Here is a 19,770-nt window from a genome sequence, read left to right on the forward strand (position 1 = left end):
CTCGCTCGCTGCCCCTCTCCGCGGAAGGAGGGATCCGCTGTCTGCGGAGTTCCGCGGCCGCTCCGCCGGCAGCCGCCCAGGGTGCCCAGCCCGGATCTGCTCCGGCCGCCCGGCTCCGCGACCGACCCCGGCGGTGTCCCGCTCGCTGCCTCTCCCGTTCCACTCCTCGCGTTCCCTGCCCTCCCGCTCCTTCCAGTCTTCCCTTTCGCTCTCCATTCTCTTCCTTTTCTCCACTTTGTTTTTCTTGTATTCTGGCTTTCCTCCTCCCACTCGCCTCAACTCCCCTCGCCCCTTCCTTTCTCCGGAGCCCAGCGACCTTGCGAGGTTGCTTCTCACCCCCAAATCCACCGGGGCTTTACACTGTACCTCTCCTTTCCCCTGCTGATTCTGCCCCCCAACTTGCAAGACTCTCGTGCGGGGAAGAGGAAAGGGATGCGAGCCAAACTGGATTTGAGCTTTTTTATTTTTTTTTAATATTTATTTATTTATTTATTTATTTATATGAAATTGAGAGCAGGGAAAATATCCATAGTGGTGGTTTGAGTCCATCCCTCAGTAAAACACAGCTGGGTCGTCAGACCTTGCTACCATGGAACTATATTTATTATTAGGTATGTTGCTTTTAAGAAGATTTAATCAGCATCTTGAGCTGGTAACTCTTTTGTTTGGTTTCTGTAGCTATGGAAGTGTGATTTACAGAGATTTGTACGGGTCATGGACATCTTTCCAGACTTACTGTGTATATTTAGACAGGACTTTGCTTGGTGTTAAAAAGTGTATATTTTGAATAGGTTCACACACAGTAGCAAACAATACCGACATTGTAAAGGCATGTACAACGAGTATTGAAACGCAGCATCCAGACTTCAACTAATCTGCCCTCAATAAAGCTGAAATAATTATCCTAAGCCGCCTTTCTAGAAGAAAAATCATTCAGGAATTCAAAACTTTTTTAAAGATCTTTTCTGCATTCCGATGGAGATCGAGGGGTGAGGCTTGGAGCCCAAACTACTTTCAGACATCAATGGAGGGAAGGAGGGGGGGAAGTGAGATATTACAATTAAAATGTGAAAACATAGCGTGACTTGCCCTATCCGAAGGATAATAATAATACTGCTATGGGTGGTAGAAGTTCTTTAGCTGCGCTCCAAACTGGTTGTGATCCTTTCACAGCGCACTCCTCGTGAAATAATTCTAAGTGGCAGATGAATAGGTCCAGTTGGAAGAGCTGCTGGACTGGAAGAAGCTCGCTGTATGACACATTCATCTGATTTCCACTAAACTGTCATCGGTGTGCTACATGGCTTCATAGTCCTAATGGAAATAATTCGCCCTCTTAATTTTTAGTGATCTGCTTAAGCACTTCTGTTAACAGACTTGGGAAAAACTTCTTTTTTACCTTCCCACCTTCCCTGGCTCATATTTCCAGTCGTACAGCTAAGGAGGGAAAGAGACTTCTCAGCCCCTCTACAAATCGACTTGGAGGTATTAATTGGACAACAATATGTTTAGCCAAAGATTTTAATACACACATACACACAAAATCTTTTTCTTTGTAATCCTTTCCTTTTATGTAAAGGATTACAGAGGGGAGAGTGGGGGGAATTCCTGCGGGAGTTTCTTAATATTTCATTCCATTTTACTTCGAGCTGAAAATTAAACTACCTTAAAATGTATGCCCAGAATAACATCCAAACCGCCTCTGTAGTTTTGGGTTGGTTTTTTTTTTTTTTTAATCTCACGGACTATCATACTCTGGTCGTTCAGCTTTAGGTTGCAACCCCTCTATTAGTATTCCTGATGAATCTCTAAAAGCTTCTACATATATTCTTTCTTTCTCTCTCTTTCTCTTTTCCTTTCTCACCCCCCCCCCCTTTTTTTTTTTACCTTTCTCCCCACCAGACATATGAAACATGTAACAACTGCATTTTTGGCGAAAACCGTTCTTCCACAATATCCTTCCGTAGGTTATTTTAATGCATGTATTCTGTGTGCGTGTGTGTTTATAACCAAACAAACCCACAACCCTGCCCATCAGCTAATACCAAGGTCCTCCTGAAGCCCAGTCTCCTCTCTGTGCCGCGAAGGTCCAGCACGGGAGCCCTGCTAGCCAGAGGCCCTTAGGAGGATGGAGCCAGCATCCTCAAACGTTTCCGCCGGCCCCCGCGGCTGGAAGACGCGGGCCACCGAGGCGCGGTGGTCGCTAGCCAGACCTCGGGGAGCAGAACCTGCGCCTGCCCAGCCCGGCCGGGGATTCAGCGCTCCCCTAAGCCTGTTAGGGACACACTCTCATGTCCTGAAATGTGCAAGCAGATAATTGTTGGCGCTCCAGCTTTGTGTGAGGAGGCCAGGGTGTAAATGGCTTTTAATGACTGCAGCTGCTGGCTGCAAACTGTCAATGGGATCGGCTAATGCCGAGCCCGGACCCGCCGGGCGCCCAGCCGCCGCCGCCGCCGGGCGGGCGCAGCCGCGGGCGCGGAGCGGCGCGCGCAGCGGGGCGCCCCGCCGGGCGCGGAGCCGGGCGCGGTCGGCGGCAGCGGGAGCGCGGCGGCGGCGGCGGACGGGGCCGGGCAGAGGCTGCCCTCTCGGCTGGGGAAATCCTTTCCGGATCCTGTAAGTTTGTTACGGGCAGGCGGAGGTCCCGCGGGGAAGCGTCCAGGGGGTGCGCGGCCTCCCCCTCCTTCCCCCCGGCGCTTCCCCACCCCCGCGCTGGGGCCCGGGGTCCGGGGCCGCGGAAGGCGGGGTCCCTCTGCTCTGACGATGGCCGTCTTCTCCAGGCCGGGGAACCTGCCGTCCGTTTCCAGTCAATCTTACTTGGTCCCACATGATTTATTGTTTCAGCTGCTAGAATGACATGTGGCTCTGAAGGGCAGGGGAGCAACCCTCCCCTTCTCCCCAAAAACCTCCCCCTAAACAAACCCGGACAAGCCAGTGCTCTCTTGTGGAGGGAGCCGTACGAAGTTGTGTGCGTGTGCGTGTGTGTCGGGCTGCCAACCTGAAGGACTTTTCTGGGGAAGGGAAGCAGAGAGAGAAGCTCTTTTATTTCACTGCTTGTTTTGATGGACGCTCCCAGGAGGCTGCGATTTTCTGCTGCCTAGTTAGTGCCCCTTAATCCTGACTCGGGAGTGACTCAGTCGACGCTTGCAAGCGCTGATTATTTTTTTTTTTTTATCAGGGGGAGGCAGTGGTTCAGACGGGGCTGGGGCGTAGCGGTCGAGGTACCGGCGAGAGGAAAATGCAGCACTGCGGTCGCGGCGAGGGGGAAGCCAAAAGGGGGGAGAAAGGGAGAGCCAGGGCAGGTAAAGGAGAACCCATCGCGTTGGTCTTGTTAAGCTATTTATATTATTAATACAACGATTTAACAGGATTTTTTGTCAGTCTTCAGGGGCAAGCGCTGAGCAATTTGTGCGGATGCTATCTTTAAAAACACATCTATCTTCCTCTTTCCTTCCTTTCCTCTTTCTTTCTTCCTCTCTTTCTTTAGTCACGATTTCCCGGGATAAATGAATGCACTTTTGATGGGTGTGTAAGATGTGGCCCATCCGGCTCCCGTAAGAGAGCTCTGTGGATGCGGTGTGTGCTGTACAGGTCGTGATAACAAACAAGTGGCAAGTGATGTTTTTTTTAGTTGCTTGGATTGGCTTAAGAAGTCGAGGGGGTATTTAACTAGTGTTCCAAAATACTGCTTCAGCTTCCAATTTAAACTTCCGGGGACCCCTCCCAAGATGTATTTTGCATAAACCCTGAGGCTGGATGAGGGAAACGTGAAATACCAACAAATTTTTAATTACTCTTTTTTAAAACAAAAAGTGAGAAAAGGAATGCAGCTCGCCTCAGAGTGAGACGACGGCTTGGGAAGCAGAAAACTCTCCCGAGAAGGTGAGGGAGCCGCAGCTGCCTCCCGGCTGGGCTGGACTGCTTTCCCCCATCCCTCTGGATCTGCTGGCAGCTCCCGCCAGTCGAAAGTTACCTGCTCTGCAGCAGAAGCAGCCGTACAATCTCTTGCTCCCGAATTAAACACAACTCTTAATGATGTAGCATTATCAACAAGGGACACTTGATTGACTGATCTAGGTATGATATATGTGCTTGGCGTCTAAATTAAATATTAAGTGAAATACTTAGCTCTAATTAGAAATCGTAACCTAGCGATGAAAACTTGAAGAAACAAATTGCGGGGGGAGGAGGGGACAGGCTTTAAATGCTGCGGAGAGGAAAGTAGCGGTGATGTGTACAGAGTCTGACATATTAGTAACAAGCAGCAACTTCGAAATGATTGACGTGTCATTAAAGCCATCAGGCTGATTTTAATAAATCTTCAAGAAAAAAAAAAAAAAAAGAAGGAAAGAAAAGCGAAGAAAAGTGTGGAACCTCGCAGACAGGTTATTTATTAATCAGTACATTAAATCCGAGAGAAACACAATTAGAATGGGGGGGAGAAGAGAAGGCGGGGGAAAATCTGTTGACGAGTTTTGCAAATAAACGTCCATAAAACAGCGACCATCCAGCTCGGGGCTTCTCTCGGAGATGGAGATGTCAGAGCCAGATGCCTTCTCCCCCGAGTGTGCCTTCCCAAGGTAAACAAGCACACAGTTGTCTCAACTTTCTCCTTTAGTACAAAGTTCCTGGTGCGACGGAAAATTTGAATATTTTATCAGTCTCTTGTAGTGACCCTCATTAGGTGGGCATCCTGCTAAGGCCTTGGCGTTACAAGAAAGCTGCCCAATCAGAGCATTTGCACGCCTTGTTAGCGATGGTTAATGAAGCTTCCCCATGCACTCAAAGAAAGGCCCCCTCGATGTAGATTTACCTTATGTCAACTCGTTACTTCTAATGAATCGCATCAAAATTCTTCTCTGAATGGGGCCGAGGCGCCCGGACCGGGATCCCCTCCCCGCCCGGCGGAGCCCACCCCTGCCACCGCCGGCACTTTAGCGGAGAATCCGGGACCAAGGTGACCAGGCGCAGTTTGGCGGTGGGGAGGGGGAGAAGAGGCCGAGGGAGGGGACGGAGCGGAGAGTGCGGCCGGCGGCGGCGGGGGCACCGCAGCCTGCGGGGGGGCTCAGCCCGGCAGCGGCTACCGGCGGGGGCAGCGACTGCGGAGGCTTCGCTGCTGGCAGGTAGACGTTTGCTCTTCGCCTCTAATTTCCAGGCTCCCCCCACCCCAACCCCCCACCTCCCCGTCCCTCCGGGCTGGCATTTTAAAATCAATTAGTATTTTCAATTCTTGAGGTGAATTATTCAAACAAATGTTTGGGAGACCCTGAGGGAGAATTTGGCCGTGACAAAAGGTTTGATTAGCTTTATTTCCCCCCAAAAGCAACAAAGGCGTAGGGCTGCGAGAACAATCCGCTACATCAGGGCATGTTCAATTAAATGAAAGTCATTAGCTTCGCCGTGAAAGCACTACCTTTAAAATCAGATGGGGCGGGCGGGAAGGGGGGAGTGGGTGTACTCTGATAATTGTGGCTGGAGGATTTAACACTCCCCCTCCCCCTATACACACAAAGCCCTCCAAAAAGAAGAAGAAGGGGGGGGGACCCAAACCCAACACTTCACCCTTTGGAAATTTGTGCTCAGTCTAAACAATAGGAAGCCCATAATGCAGATTATAACACTCACTGACTCGAATCCATTATCTGCCCTCCACACTGTCTATATATTGATTTCCATATACTTTCTATTGCTCTCAATGACTGAGCAAAGCTCCAGTTAAGAGCCCGCGACACACAGGAGCGCTGCTTGAACTACATCTCACCAATACAAGCCGGAGCCGGTTGTAAACACGAAATGCTCCCACTTTCCCGGTGTAGCTGTGAACAAGCACACTACCACCCCTCCATCCCCGCAAGGAAGCTGGCTGCCGGGCAGAGCCGGTGCGCTGCCCCGGGGCCCCCTCCCGCCGCGGGGAGCGTGCGGATCCCCTCGGAGCCGCGGCTAGGTGCGCACGCCCGTGCCCACGGGAGGAATCCCGGGGCGCCCCGTCCCGAGAGCGCCGGGGCCGCATGCGGGGTCTGGGTCCCCTCGGGGCACAGAGCCGGCACCGCCGGGCGGGCAGAGCTGGGGAGCTCAGCTCCCCGCCCGTGGCCCTCCGCCAGCAGCCCCTCTCCCCGAGACCTGGGCTCTTAATGAGGGATGACGGTGGTTTCTCTAACTTTGAGACCCAACAGAGCAGAACTTCCCCAAGGCAGGATCCTCCGGACGGTAAGTTTGATATTTAGATTAAGATCACTTCCTCACGGGCTCCTGTAGTGTGCGTGTGAGTATGTGAATGTGAGGAAGACGAGGAGAGGGAGCAAGCTCAGCTCAGAGTGACCATAAAAGAGAGAGAAGAAACCACCAAGAGCACGACTTGATTTTTTTTTTGGGAAGTGCTCTTAAAGGGAGGTGGGGTGGGAGCGGGAGGCCGCCGAGGCTGAGACGGGGAGCGCAGTCGAGCTGCCCCTGCCTCTTCGCAACCTCCCTCTGCAGGGCATTGCTCCAGGCCGAGGGTAAGAAGGTATCGAGAGGGTTAAAGTGCCGGGCGAGAAGTAGAAATTTGGAAGCGAATATGTGTCGGGGGGAGGGGGAGTAAAGCGGTTATTCTGCTGCTGTAAAGACCCCAAATAATCCACTTGGAACCTGTATAGATCGGAGAGATCCGGGACAGCGTCTTAAATGGTCACATCTCCTCTCCCCCTCCCCCTCCCCCCCCTTTAATGAAGATTCTTAATTTGCTTCGAGGCGGTGCTCTGGGTTGATAAGTCCTCCCCAGCTAATATGTTAAAGTTTAAATACCAGCAGGTGCAAATTCACTCTACTTAAGGCTATAAAAATAATGCCGAAATTCAAGAGCACAAGAAGTCAGCCTTTGTATTGTGATTTATAAAAGGGAAATTGCGCTATACATAGCCAACTATTTACCAAAAAAACCCAACCCCCAAAGCCCTGAAAGTGCTAAACTCTTCTTAATGATGCCGAAGGTGAAGTTGTTTCATATTGGACAAAATGGGAATTATTCTTTGTCATGTAAATCACCCTTCACTTGACCTCAGGTTAGAGGATAATGTTCATTCTTAGTTCACACTAAAACTTATTTAAATTAGAGAGCCTGAAGAATCATTTCACCAAATCCGTGTAATAAAGTGAAGAGGACTTAGGGATCTTCATTCAAGAAAAAAAAAAAAAACAAACCAAAAAAAACCCAACCCGTGTGTTAGGAACGTGTACTTTAAAAATTGGTATTTGCCGCAAACCTCGAGGATTAGGGAGTTTTTATTTAATCAAGTTATGCCCCTTGGATTTCCTGAGAAATGTGTATATAATTTCTCATAACAAGATTAAAAGAAAGGAAAAGATATGAATCAAAGGAGCTATAGATACACAAAAGACCTCCAAGTAACAATTACTGTAATACATATTTTAAAATAGGAAAAGAAATGAAAAGATATTTAACAATTGTGTAAAACAGAAATGAAGGTTTGATAAAGAAGATGCAGCTTGCGGTGCTATTTCATTCGATAAATATACTTTTGGCGTGGAGTGACAGGATGTGTTATTTTGACACAAAATGAAAGCGTTACTGCAGATACAGAGACACAGATATACACGAAGACAGCTGTATACACTCATTTATAAATTAGTAGGTGCACGTGGAAGGAAATCTGAGCGTCTGTACTTTCCAAAGCAGCACTGAAAAATATCCCATAGGTGAGGTACTGGGCTGAGGTAGGTTTAATATTGAAGTGCTAGAGATTATTGGAAATCAAATAAAAATTCGACACGCACAGACCCATTAGAGGATTTAGTGGTGAGGAGGGAGAGATTTTCCAGGGCTTTTGTTGCTAATGTTTCAATGCTAGGCGCTAACTTTAAGAAAAGTGTCAGTGGAATAACAAATTGAGGGCATGAAAGGCCACGGAGAGAAAGCAAGCAAGGATGCTCTTGACTTCTTAGCAGTTGCTTAGAAAGGATCTCGAGCTTAATATGGGGACTCAATCAGCGCAGAGCACAAAGCTGGGCAGAGGGAAGTTGGGCTCAGCACGTGCACTTTGGTCAAGTCGCTCGAGTGAGCACCGGAGGGGGGTCGCGGCGGGCGCGGAGCCTCCCCGGGCTGCACCCCCAGCCCCCCGCGCCTGGCACCGGCGGCCGCGGGCGCCGCCTTCCCGCATCCCGGCCCGGGGCTGCCGCCGCGGGTGGGGACGGGGGTGGGCAAACGCACGCCAGGGGCTGTGCTGAACCGGTGCCCCTCTTTCGCCGCTGCCACAGGGCAGGAAAAAGCCGCCTGCCCGGGACAGGCGCGGGGGCCGAGATGGGGGACTGGATAGAGCGCAACTTGTCCCTTTACTGGAGCACCAGCAGTAGGTTTTGTTAAAAGACCCTGCCATCAAATTCGGTCTCCCTGCGAGAAGCAGCCGATTTTAAAGCCCGTCTGTAAAGATTTTTAACAGCTTAACGAAATAGCAGAGATAAGGGAAACCTGGAAGATGCTCCCAGGACATGAGACCTTAATGTGCTCCTTCAGCGGCGGAGGGAGCTCCATTCTGTTCCCTGTACATATTATACTGCAGACAGGGCTCGATATATACTCTATTTAATCTTGCTCTGTGACAGAGCTGTTTAAGTGTATACCATGCCTACGTTCTTTGTATCAAGACCAAAAGGATGCATTGTTGAAAGAAAACTATTCAAAATCTTTCATCTGATAGAAACGATCCAGCAACTGTGAGGCAGCTACAGCACAATGGTTCTGTCTGCATAATAGGTACCTCATAAAAATACAGCATGTCATTGCAACAAGAAGTTAAAAGTCTTAAATGCATCCATCTTATATATTGCATGAAGTCAATAATATTCTAACCTCTCCTGCACCCCGCCATTAAATGGTACACGGCACTTTAAAATCGAGGGCATTGTGATTGAAATCCCAGTCTCTAGCAGAGAAAGAGGGGAGCAAGGTAAGTTAGCAAGGGCCATTACAGATGTAATGACCTCAGGGTAAATATTCATTAGGAAGAGGGGATTCGTCTTCTAATACCCAGTCTATTTTCTTTGGAATGCAATATCACGGAGAATAATGTGGTAGCAAGACCCAAGATTTAAAAGGAGATCATTACTAAGTATGTTGGGAAGAGTTTGGGAGATCCTTTTTTTTCCCCAGACACTTTTCTCAAGTGGGACGCAAATGCCAGGAACAGCAATTTTTAAAAATCATCTTTCTAAATTTATTCGGAAAGCTAGAGAAGCTTGCTCCTTGCTTAGCCCCCGGCAGCAGAAAGAGGAGAACATTTAAGCAGCTCGGTGAGCAGCCCTGCCTCTCTTTTCCCTTGGTAGGTGCACTTAGACGGCGGCAAGAGAGCCTGCACACCCCCCGGGGACAGAGTTTGCCTCCTGAACTACACTTCTCTTAATGAAGAACAGTAGCTCCGACCTCCAAACCAACTGGGACTGGCGCTTTAAAGTAGCTGCGAACAGTGCTCCCGTGTCTCAACATGGTCACGTAGGAATTTGAACCTTTTAATTTCCAGACACAAGGAATAACTCCCTCGGAGCACCGGCTTGGTTTAGGTGGTCGATTGTTGGGTGTTTCGGTCGGAGTTTTTGATTTTTTTTTTTTTCTAATAAGGTAGCGAGGGAAGATGGGGTACTATTCCCTTGTAGACACAGAACATAAAGGGGAAGAAAAAGCCTAGCCGGGGCATATTTGGCTGTGGGGAACCTGCCCGAGCCGCTCTGCATCCCCGGCGGGATAGCGGTCGGGGCTGCGGGCGCTGCCGCCGGCCCGGCCCAGCCCTCACCCCGGCCCTGCGCGGCAGCCAACGGGCGCGTCGCCTGGTGTGACCTTCGGGGAGCACATTTCAACTGCTAAACACCGAGAAAAGTGCTTCTCTCTCTCGCAGGCGCCATATTACCGCCGGGAGCCGGGGCTGGGGCGGGGGGAGGGCGGGTGCGCAGTTAGTCTAGTTTTCCGCAGTTGTTAATTCAGACTGGACGAGCACTCGATGGCTCCATAAAAAGAAAGAAATAAAGAAAGAAAAAAAAAAAAAGAAGAGTACTTTGGGATTATTCTTTTCTTCTTAGCCTCCCCCCCCCACCCCACCCCAGACCCACCCCCCTCCCCCGGCTATCCCCCCTTTTCGAGGGGATGCACTTTGTAACACTGATGCCTGCTCTGGGACCCTGCGGAGCATCCTCCCCCTTCCCGCCCGCTGGGAAAGGGGGTGCGCGGGGGGCGATCCCCGAGAGCACGGGGTGTCACGGGGGCCCTGCCCAAGGCCCCGACACTCGCCTTGCCCGAGGGCCAGGCACCCCCGGGCAGCGCCCGAGAGCGCCCAGCTTCCCCCATCCTGCTGCTTGCCGGGGAGGGACTGGGAAAACTCCCTAAGCCTTGCTCCCTCCGCACACACCCTGTTTGTGCTGGAAAGGCTATGAGGCTCAAAATGAGAAAATACCCCCAGCAGCTCTTTCCCCCGGTGGAAAATTATTTCCTAAGCTGTGGGTCTGCACTTCACTGAGCTCTCTGCTCCCTCACTTCTCACAGAGACCTACTCCTTAGTCAAGGGCGCTCTTTTGTCTTCCCCTCTGCGCTTTTTTTTTTTTAATTGTGAAAAAAACTAACCAACCCCACCCAAAACTCGACGACAACAACTTCTGTAGCTATGCAGAAGTGGAGGAAGCAGCACCGCAATCGCGGCAGGGACACAGAGAAGCCGGACCGAGCCGCTCCTCCCCTGGGCCGCGGGGCCGGTGCTGTCCTAAAGATTCAAGTCCTCTCAGGATTTCGGAACAAAGGCAGCCCAGCCCAACTCCGCCACGCACGAATCTCCATTGTAATCCTGGGCTTATCCTTTCCCCCCCCCCACTCCCCTTTCTTTATGTGCCCTGTTTTCCAGCCTGCAGTTCCTGAAGGTCAGATGGAGAGGTCATAGCTCTGCATCCTCTATAAATAGATTTTGATATTTAGACAGCTATTGCTACTCGATATTAACTTACAGGATAATGGCGAGAGATACCGTATGCGCTGAACCTGTTATTCACGAGTGAGCAGCATCTGTCGAATACAATTCTCGTCTTTTTGCCCTGTTTGGCTCTAGCACACATCAATAGGGCGAAGGACGTCTTGAGGCTGGGGTAGGGACGGGGAGCAGGACGGCTCTGCGGGGGCAAAGTTGCAAGAACAGTGTTGAAACTATACGAGGACTTAGAGAGCTGAAGTTAAGAGCCAGGTCGGCACAGACCGGCTCTGAGCGAGTGCAGAACCAATTCAAGAACGGCTGCATAAAGATTCCAGCGGGCTTTTGACATTTCACATTAAAATATAATGAATGTTGCTGAGGTGGAAGGGTCTTTCCTCCACACACTCACAGCCCTATTTCCCCGATTTCTGACTTTTAAAATAATAGGTTCGAGGTGGAGCTGAACCAGAGGCTCAGTGCTCATCACTAACCCTTTCACTGTTTACAGAGCATTCAAGAGAAGGCAAGGTCTCCAAATGTGGGCAATACTTTGAAAGGAGCACTAAGAGTTCTCATTTCCTTTTCAGAGAGCATCCCCTCTTCTGGTTGCTCCCAAATCCTTCTCTGCCTTTCGCCACCTGCGAGGCAGAAAGGCCTTTACACTCCCGGCCGTCCTGGGTGCCGGCACTTTACTTGGCAGCGCGATTAAAATGAAATTCACGGCCGGGACTCAGGCTGAGGCTTTAGAGCAAACCCACGCGCAGCCGGGATGCGCCGGGATGCGCCGATCGGGGACAGCCAGCGCTTTGGGAACTGGTGGAACTGGCGGGCAGCGGCGCTGGCCGTGCCCCCGCGGGACGGGGAGAGGAGTCTGGCCAGGCTAAAAATACAATTTTTCCCTCGTTGTGCTGGCTCACGCGCGGGTACTGCTCCCTCTGCAAAAGCTGTTCCCCTTATCGCTGTCGAGACCGCAGTTTTAGAAACTAGTTGTGATCAAGATCTTGTGTAGCAGGACGGGGAAGTACGCAAGCGTTTCCATCTACTTACCTGGGCATGGGAGGGAAGAGGGGGAGGGTCATGAAAGGCGCCGATTGTGTGTGGATTTTGAGGTTAAAAAGAGGTAACCTGGGGAAGGGGAGGGAGGAAAGGCGCTGAGTGGCTTAATTTAATCAATAAAATATCTGAAATAGTTGTCGAGATTTGATTCTCCCGTTTGCTAGTTTAACTTGCCCTTTAATGCTCATGTGTAACATCTGTTACTGTGCGCGTACAACTGCATTTTGGAGGTGGTGTGCGCTTTATTTTGAGAAAAGGGATAATAGCCAAGGAAGAGACAAAATATGCAGTTTTTAGATGCTGCGACTTTCTAGAGCCTTGAGGGTTTACAACCAGCTCAGCAGCAGTGAAACAAACTTGCTGTCAGAAGTTTACCGACGCTCAGGAAGCAGGAGCGCAGCTCGCTGCCCGGCCGGGGACCGCGGGCTTTGTTCCGCGGGGAACGAAGCCACGGGAGCTGCCGTGGCGCTGTCCCCGGCCGGCAGGCCCGCTGGCCGGAGAGCTGGCGGAGCACGCTCCCGGCGGGGCAGGTGTCCCCTTCCAGGCCGGCCCGGGGAGCCGCGGCCGCCCTTGGCCCGCCGAGAGAGGCGGCAGCGCTTGTGCCCAGAGCCCGACGGAAGAGGCGGACGCGACTTTTCTGTGCGCTTTTATGGCTTGCCTGCGAGGAAAGGTGCAGTCTCTTTCCCCCCTCGGCCTCCTCCGCCCATCTCTTCTCCCCGGGAGCTCCGGAGGGAGCCGGGAGGGGCCCGGCGCTGCACAGCCGGACACACAGGGACGGTGCGAGGGGCCGGCGCAGCCCCCCCGGAGCGGCAGCCCGAGGGCTGCAGGGCAAAGATCCTGTGCTCCCTCTATCTCGGGGCTCTCTTTGACCTGATGATCTGCTTAGGACGAGCTCTTACAATAGTTTTTCCGTAAGAAAAATCCGAGTTATTGTGAGGTGCAATCCCCATACATTTTTAACCATAGTGATTACAAAATTAATAGCAGGCCCTAAGACAGATGTCAAAACGTCTTGAAAATGTTTATCTGTGAATAATTGAGAAGGTGGTAAGACGCATTATCTGATTGTATAATGAAATATGCATGAGGAACAGCTGTTTGCAATAGTCACCTCCCGTTGTTTCATTAGCCTAGAGCCTCCTCTTTAAAGAAGCGCTTTCCTGAAGTTGGCCATTCAGCGTCCTCCGCTTCCACCGGCCCCGGCGGCCGAGCCGGAGCCACAGCGGGGAAAGGGTAACCCGGTGCTGTCCCTAGGCCGGTCCACGGGCTCTCCCCGCGGCATTTCTCACAGCTGGGCTGCTTCTAGGGCGGGAGGGAAGAGCCGCGGATGGGTCCGAAGATGTCTTGCCGGGCAATCTCAACCTGAAGAGGACGCCCTGAGAGGAAGGATCGTAGATGCTCATGTCGGAAGCACAGCAAACAGCCATTTATTAAGATTTCATGCCGAGCAGCGACAGCCTACTCGAATGCTTAGCGTTGACATAAACTTCCAGACGTCGAGCATATGCTGTTGCACAGCATTGTTTATGTGTGGTACCAGATGTTGCTTTGCATCCTATTGTCTGGAGACAATGTTTAGTTCAGGTTAAAATATCTTTACTTAAACTGCTCAGTTGGCCATTGTGTGAGCATTAGTGAAGTGTCATGGAGAGGTAATGGGAAGTCCGGGGAGGTTAGCTCTCCGAGCATGGCCAGAAGGTCCCTGGTTCATGGTGGGGTTACAGCCACCACTGTCATCTTTTGTTTTCCCTCCTCAGAGAACCCTTGTCCTTCCTCTAAAAGGATGTGCCCCGCTCTCATTCCCTTCGGAGTTTTCTCCACGGTTTCATGAAACGGCCCGATGTTTGTTTTTCTAGTTCCCCTAAATCGCCCGAAAGAGGAAAGCAAAGCACGGTCCTGCGTCACCGCCACTCCAGGCCGGGCCGGTCCAGGCGGAGCGGGGCGGCCCCACGCCCCCGCCCGGGGATGCTGGCGCCGGGGGAAATCGGTCCCGGGAGCAGAGTTCACGCTCGAGCCAGGCCGGCGGCTCCCTCCCCCAAAATGCCCGGCCGAGCCTCCTTCCCTCCCTCCGTCCCTGGCCGGGCGAGCGAAGGGGCGGCAGGGCGAGCGGGCCGGGCAGCCCCCTCCCGCCGCCCGCGGGGAAGCGGCCAGCCCGGAGCCTTTTCTTCCCTTTAACCCCGCAGTTTGGGCCGGCCGCGACAGCTGACCTGTGGCAAGACTTTTGCTCCGGGAGAGAGGGGGGAAAAAAGCTATAGACTTTAATCGGATTTCTCCCCAAACACTTCTGGTATGTTGTTGTTATGCATCTATATGGAGATCATGATTTATAAATGAGCGAGTACGATCAGTCGCAAAGACTTTAAGAGCCCGGATTTGTGTCATGAAGTTGCGGGCAGGGTGTGTGACTTAGCGGGGTGGTGGCCGGCGGGGAGCGGGACGTCACCTGCCGCCCCTCTTTCCCTTTAGCACCGGCTCACCCCGGGCGAGCTCCCCGCGCCGGAGGCGGTGCGGGCCCGGGGCTGCGGGCCGTGCCCCGCCAGCTCCGTCTTCTCTCCCTGCAGTCTTGCCTAACGCAATGCAGGCAGATTTCCCCGTGTACCAGGTGCCCCGCGAAGAGGTGAGAACATTTTCCAGAATCAGCAGGTTTTGTTGGTCACTGTAGTCCCTACCTTCTCTGCTCCCCGACATTTGTGAAGCCACTTCAGGGCACAGTTAACATCTCTCTAAATGCTCGAATGAAACAAAAAAAGCCGCATTGTGTATTTCAGCATCGAAAGAGGAGGTTTGCAAAGTGATGCACCGTATGATGTAGATGTGTTTGTGCGGTTTTCAGCATTTTTGCCCGTGCATAATCCCTTATGCCTTTTCTTATAGCCCTACACATTACAGTTCATCTGTAAAGATACTGCTTCAGAGGGACCTGTTGCACACAGCGATGGTAATTAGTAACCTTGGTAACAGTTTTAAATAAAGGTTATAACAATGATGTCAACTGTTTTTATTCATCATACCGTAAATGGGGTCTCAATATTATTGTGCCTGTAGAGGACAGTGTTTAAGAAACTGTTATGAGGTTCTACTTTACTTATTACAATGCAAGTTATCACTTTTCACCTTGTCCTTAAGTAAACAGGATCGTGGTTCTAAATACTACAAAGATTTTCAAACTGCCGAGGACTCTGTAAACTTTAATTTTCTGAATGAGGTAGATGTTATTATGAATTAGACTTATCAGGCTCCAAGTACCCTTATGAAGAACACTGTAGTCTTCCAGAGAAATACCTCAGAATAAGTACTGCTTAGAAACCGTAATGAGTAATGTTAGCAGGGGCTATACCATTAGCCTTCTGCACAGGCTATCTCCTCTATTAAAGCTTACAGAAAATGCTCACAAGCTGAAAGCTAAATTAAATATAATTGCTTTTATTTACCTATTGCTTTCATATAATTAAAATATTTTTAGTTACATTTATCAAATAGCATCCACTTCGAGTATTACCTGCCACATCTATTAATCCATTTTTCTGTATTAACTACACCACCATTAGCTACTGAAATATGTATATATACACATGTATATTACCCATATTGTCTTTGTCAAGATATGTTTTAGTTCTCATTAACAAAAAATATTCTTGTGGAAGAATCTCTGAAGCATGTTTTTCATGCACATTTATTAATAATCACAGTTGTCAAGAATTAGATATGCACAGATTGCAAATGGAAAGAAAATATTACATTCAAAATGCAATATAGAATAGAATTGAGTATAACTATTTTCCTCCTTAAAATAAAAATTTTACAGAATGAAAAACGGAGCTATTAAGCTTACTTAAAAGATGGCTTTGTTGGTTTAATTACACTGTAGTTATTTTATAAATATGTTTCAAAGGAAGCTTGCCATATTGAATGTCAATGAAGCCTATAAAGAAAAGACTTACAAAAGCTAATGCATACCAAATACCAAATTTTAGTCATTAGCATTCCTATTTATTACAAACTAGAAGAACCTATTAACAGACAAGAATTTGTGTTTAGCTAGCATTACAATGTTTAGTCATTAAAATAAAAAAGGGCAAAAACTTACAATCTTCTTCCCCTGCCCTTTAGAATTAAATGTTCCTTTTACTCAGACAAATGTATCAAAAAGCCTGATAACAGAAACTGTGATTCTTCATTATTACCATCTGTACCAAAGCAAAACCTGTATTGTTTTATTCAGCCAAAATTTCTACTTTTTTTCAAAGGGCCAGGGCTGTCTGCTCAAGCAATTCAAATATTTAGCACATACCTTAACATCTGCATTGGAAGGACTTCTGGCCATGGGGAAGCACAGGTTGGCTTTGGGCTGATTGGGCTGATTGGGCTGATTCAGGCCCACAGAGGCTGCCAGGCCTGATCCAGCATCAGTAGGCACCTCTCTATCACATTCACTAGTTTAGATCAAGTCTGGGGTGTGGATAGCAGCTTTCATGCTTAGGATGGAGGAAGGAAGGACTAAACCATTCACGAGGTTAAGCAGGCTGCTAACCAGAAGTTTCTTTTCAGTGCCTGTCGCACAATCAGCATATTTATTCATGTGCTGCCTATTTGTTCAAGAATTTATTTAAAATCTCTAGGCCAAGCATTTCTACTTTTCAAATACCGTTTAAGAAACTGTATTTTTGTCTCTTTTGAAGACAAGTGTGTGCAAATACACTACCCCTCAGAATTTCTGAAAAAATGTTAGGCTTATTATTTCAACTATAAATTATAAATAAACTTTCTCGTGCTTTTCACCAAACTCTATCCTTTTGGTAAAAAGAGAAGTTTTGCATGATTAGGTAACAAATGATAGATCTTTTCTCTTTTGTTGCATCCCACACGGTCCTTGCCTTCTCAGCTTGTGAGTGAGCATCACTCCTAGAGATTGTTGCGTGCATTCAAATTGACAGAGAGATTCAAAACAAGACCAAAGAAGCAGCACAACATCTAGAGAATGTCTGTATAACAGATGTTGTCAAATGCTTGTTTTGCCTCAAAGATTACTTCAGTTTTCAAAGAATCGGGGGGAGAGAGACGGAGAGCGGTTCAGGAAAGTTCAACCCATCTGTTTAATATTTGTTTTCCAATTTTCATTGTTAATTTCTAAACCAGGCTTTACACTTAATTTAATAAAGTGTTTGGTTTGACCAATAAAGATCACTTTTGATTGTGCAAGAATAGAGTGAAGACTAGTACAAAGAAAATTCACTGTATAAACATCTTGCCCAAGAAAGGAAGGTTCACCCATACTCCATCTACAGGATTTGTAAGTACAAGAAATTTGTTCTCTTCAAAGATTTAAACTCTTTGGATTTAGGATGCCATTGTAGGGCTGGTTGTTTATAGCTTTTACATGAACATATGGTGAGAAGTTTGACAGAAATAGTTGTACAAACAGCATATCTTAGCATGTATGAAATATTTTGAATAAAGGAGTTCCTGTGTGACACCATTTATGTGATCCACATTGCTGCTTTTCACTAATGAAAACAAAACTGATCTGAAATTTGCATGAGTGTGATGCCTGGGGATAACAGTCTCATGAAATCAAAATGATGCATGCTGTCTCTGATTTTGCTAAAATAAACTAGAATTTGGGAGGAAGAATCTCATGGAAAATTAAATATAAAAGCAGAGTTCAGAGTTTCTGAAGTTTTAAGAACTCCCTCCTATTTTTTTCCTGGGAGATTTTTTTTGAGTCAAAGATCTTCACTTTATTATCAATGAAGAACAGTGGTTCAAGAGGCTGCAGACAGCACAGATTCAAATAAGCCTGAAGGAATCTTTATATTGTTGCTCAAGTATTGTAACTTTCACTAGGAGGGCTTTTTCTAGGCCAGCATGTCTATAACCCAAAATGGAGCTGATCCATAGATCTACAGCTCAGATGCTGCTGCAAAGATAGATGTCTTGCAGGTCTTTCACTTACACTTAGATGGCATGGTAGATAGCTACTGTTAAAAGTTTTTTGGCAGAAAAGCTTTAATTTGCAATGTTTCTGCCTACCAAACCCAAACTGATTTAACTCTAAGTCCTGTTGCTAGAGTGGCAAATGTATTTAAAGGAGAAAGGGTAGTAATGCAATAGTTCTGACAGTGAAGTTCAGACAAAAAAAAAAGAGCAGCCCTATGGGTGAAAAAGTGGTCTGATGAATCACTTCTTTGTTCATACTGTCCCTTTAATACAAAGCAGAATATAAATGTTTGAAAGAAAATGCTTCAATTGTTGCATTCTCAGCAATGCTTTCTCTTTCTCACTTTAAACCATCCCGAGTCCTTTGTAGCCACATACAGTGTTCGACAGAACCATTTGGAAAAGATTCATCTATCAAGTTTAACAACTTTCTGGTGTAACTTCAGAGAGGTTTATTGCTTATTCATGTGGAAGTGAGTACACCCAACTTGTTTCGCCTGGTTTTGCTACTTTTGCTGGTTTGCAGGGCTGTTCTGGTAGCTGCAAATGGCTTCTCAAGTGACATTTGCTGACATTCAGTAGTGTATATTTATCAGTATTCTTCACCTCACTTCTATACGTGTAATCTATTTTATTTTGTTCTTCATAGCAACCTCCGTTCCACTGTCCATGGCCTGAAAATGATAAATGGCACAGTGGCATATTTCCCTAGCTGCACTAAAATGTCACTGTGAAAAATCTTTAATGGACTAAGTGTAGTTTTTCAGGTTATAACTTGTCAAGTTATGGAGAAATTCTAGAGTTTCTCCCTAATCCACCATTCTTTGGTACCACAGCACAGCCGGCAGAGACTAATTATAAGTTACACCAGTCAGAGCAGGGCAAAAATAAATGAAGTAGAAACTGTTTGATCAAGGCTCATTTATACTGGCTTTCTGCACTTGTGCTGCGTTACCTGATGTGCTCTGTGCAGGCTAATGCTGGATGTGCCTTACTGCTTATGTATGAATATGCACACGTGCTGAGATCTAGGTTATTTCAAAGAGTTTGCTTATCAGTGTAGCACTGGATATATTTATCCTGCTCCTACATCTGGGGGTGCCAAGGGAAACCTTCCAGGCTGGCCAAAGTAATGAAATGCTTTAAGAAATAGTCTCTGGTGCCACCTGTGAAAATGAACACTATCTGGAAAGAAACGGGTGAGAGGACTTAGTGTTATTACCCTCTTTTAGTTTAGGTACTGAAATAGGTCAAGAGAGGCTGGCTTGGATTTTAAAGCAGCCTCAGAAATACAATGTACCTGCCCTGGACTCAGGGATCTAGAGGACTATCCTGGTTTAGGTTTCTCTTCCTTTTTCAGCAGTTCTTGATCAATTTTTTGGACAAAATGCTCAAGTCCAGAATATGTCTGTGTGAGACAGAACAGTTTTTGAGAACATTCACCCTAAATCTGACTGCAGATGGTACTTGGGTGTCACTTTTCCTTAGTTTTCCCTGCCTTTGCAATGAATACGTAGAAGAAACATCTTAGGTCCTACTTCTCTTCGTTAAAAAGAAACCTACTTCCCTGTTCTATGATCATATAGCATCAGATTTCTTCTCACTGAAGAGCTGGAAAGCACGAAAGGAACTGAATGCTAGAACCAACAAGAACATTTGTTTTTCAGGAAATAGTGAATGGTGTAATTTATCTGACAAAGAGGGCATTTTTGGTATTGATGGACAACAGCACCTCCTTAGATCATGCCATGAAGTAGGAAGTAGCTGAAAACTATTGTAAAGTAATTTTTCTATTACTTGCATTTAACTGGTATTTTTTTATCAGAGAGGACAAGAGGTTGTA

The 19,770-nt window shown here is 48.0% G+C and overlaps 1 long non-coding RNA gene across 1 annotated transcript; it reads left to right on the forward strand.

The window, feature by feature from the left end:
* Positions 1-2,633: 2,633 nt before the first annotated feature.
* LOC116183456 (uncharacterized) lies at positions 2,634-10,095 on the forward strand. The gene is made up of 3 exons (XR_004148090.3): positions 2,634-3,299; positions 3,811-4,954; positions 9,313-10,095. It is a non-coding gene; the product is annotated as an uncharacterized LOC116183456 (long non-coding RNA).
* Positions 10,096-19,770: the final 9,675 nt, after the last annotated feature.

This window comes from Lonchura striata, chromosome 3 (assembly GCF_050655825.1).
Source record: "Lonchura striata isolate lonStrDom1 chromosome 3, ASM5065582v1, whole genome shotgun sequence".
Taxonomy (NCBI): Eukaryota; Metazoa; Chordata; class Aves; order Passeriformes; family Estrildidae; genus Lonchura; species Lonchura striata.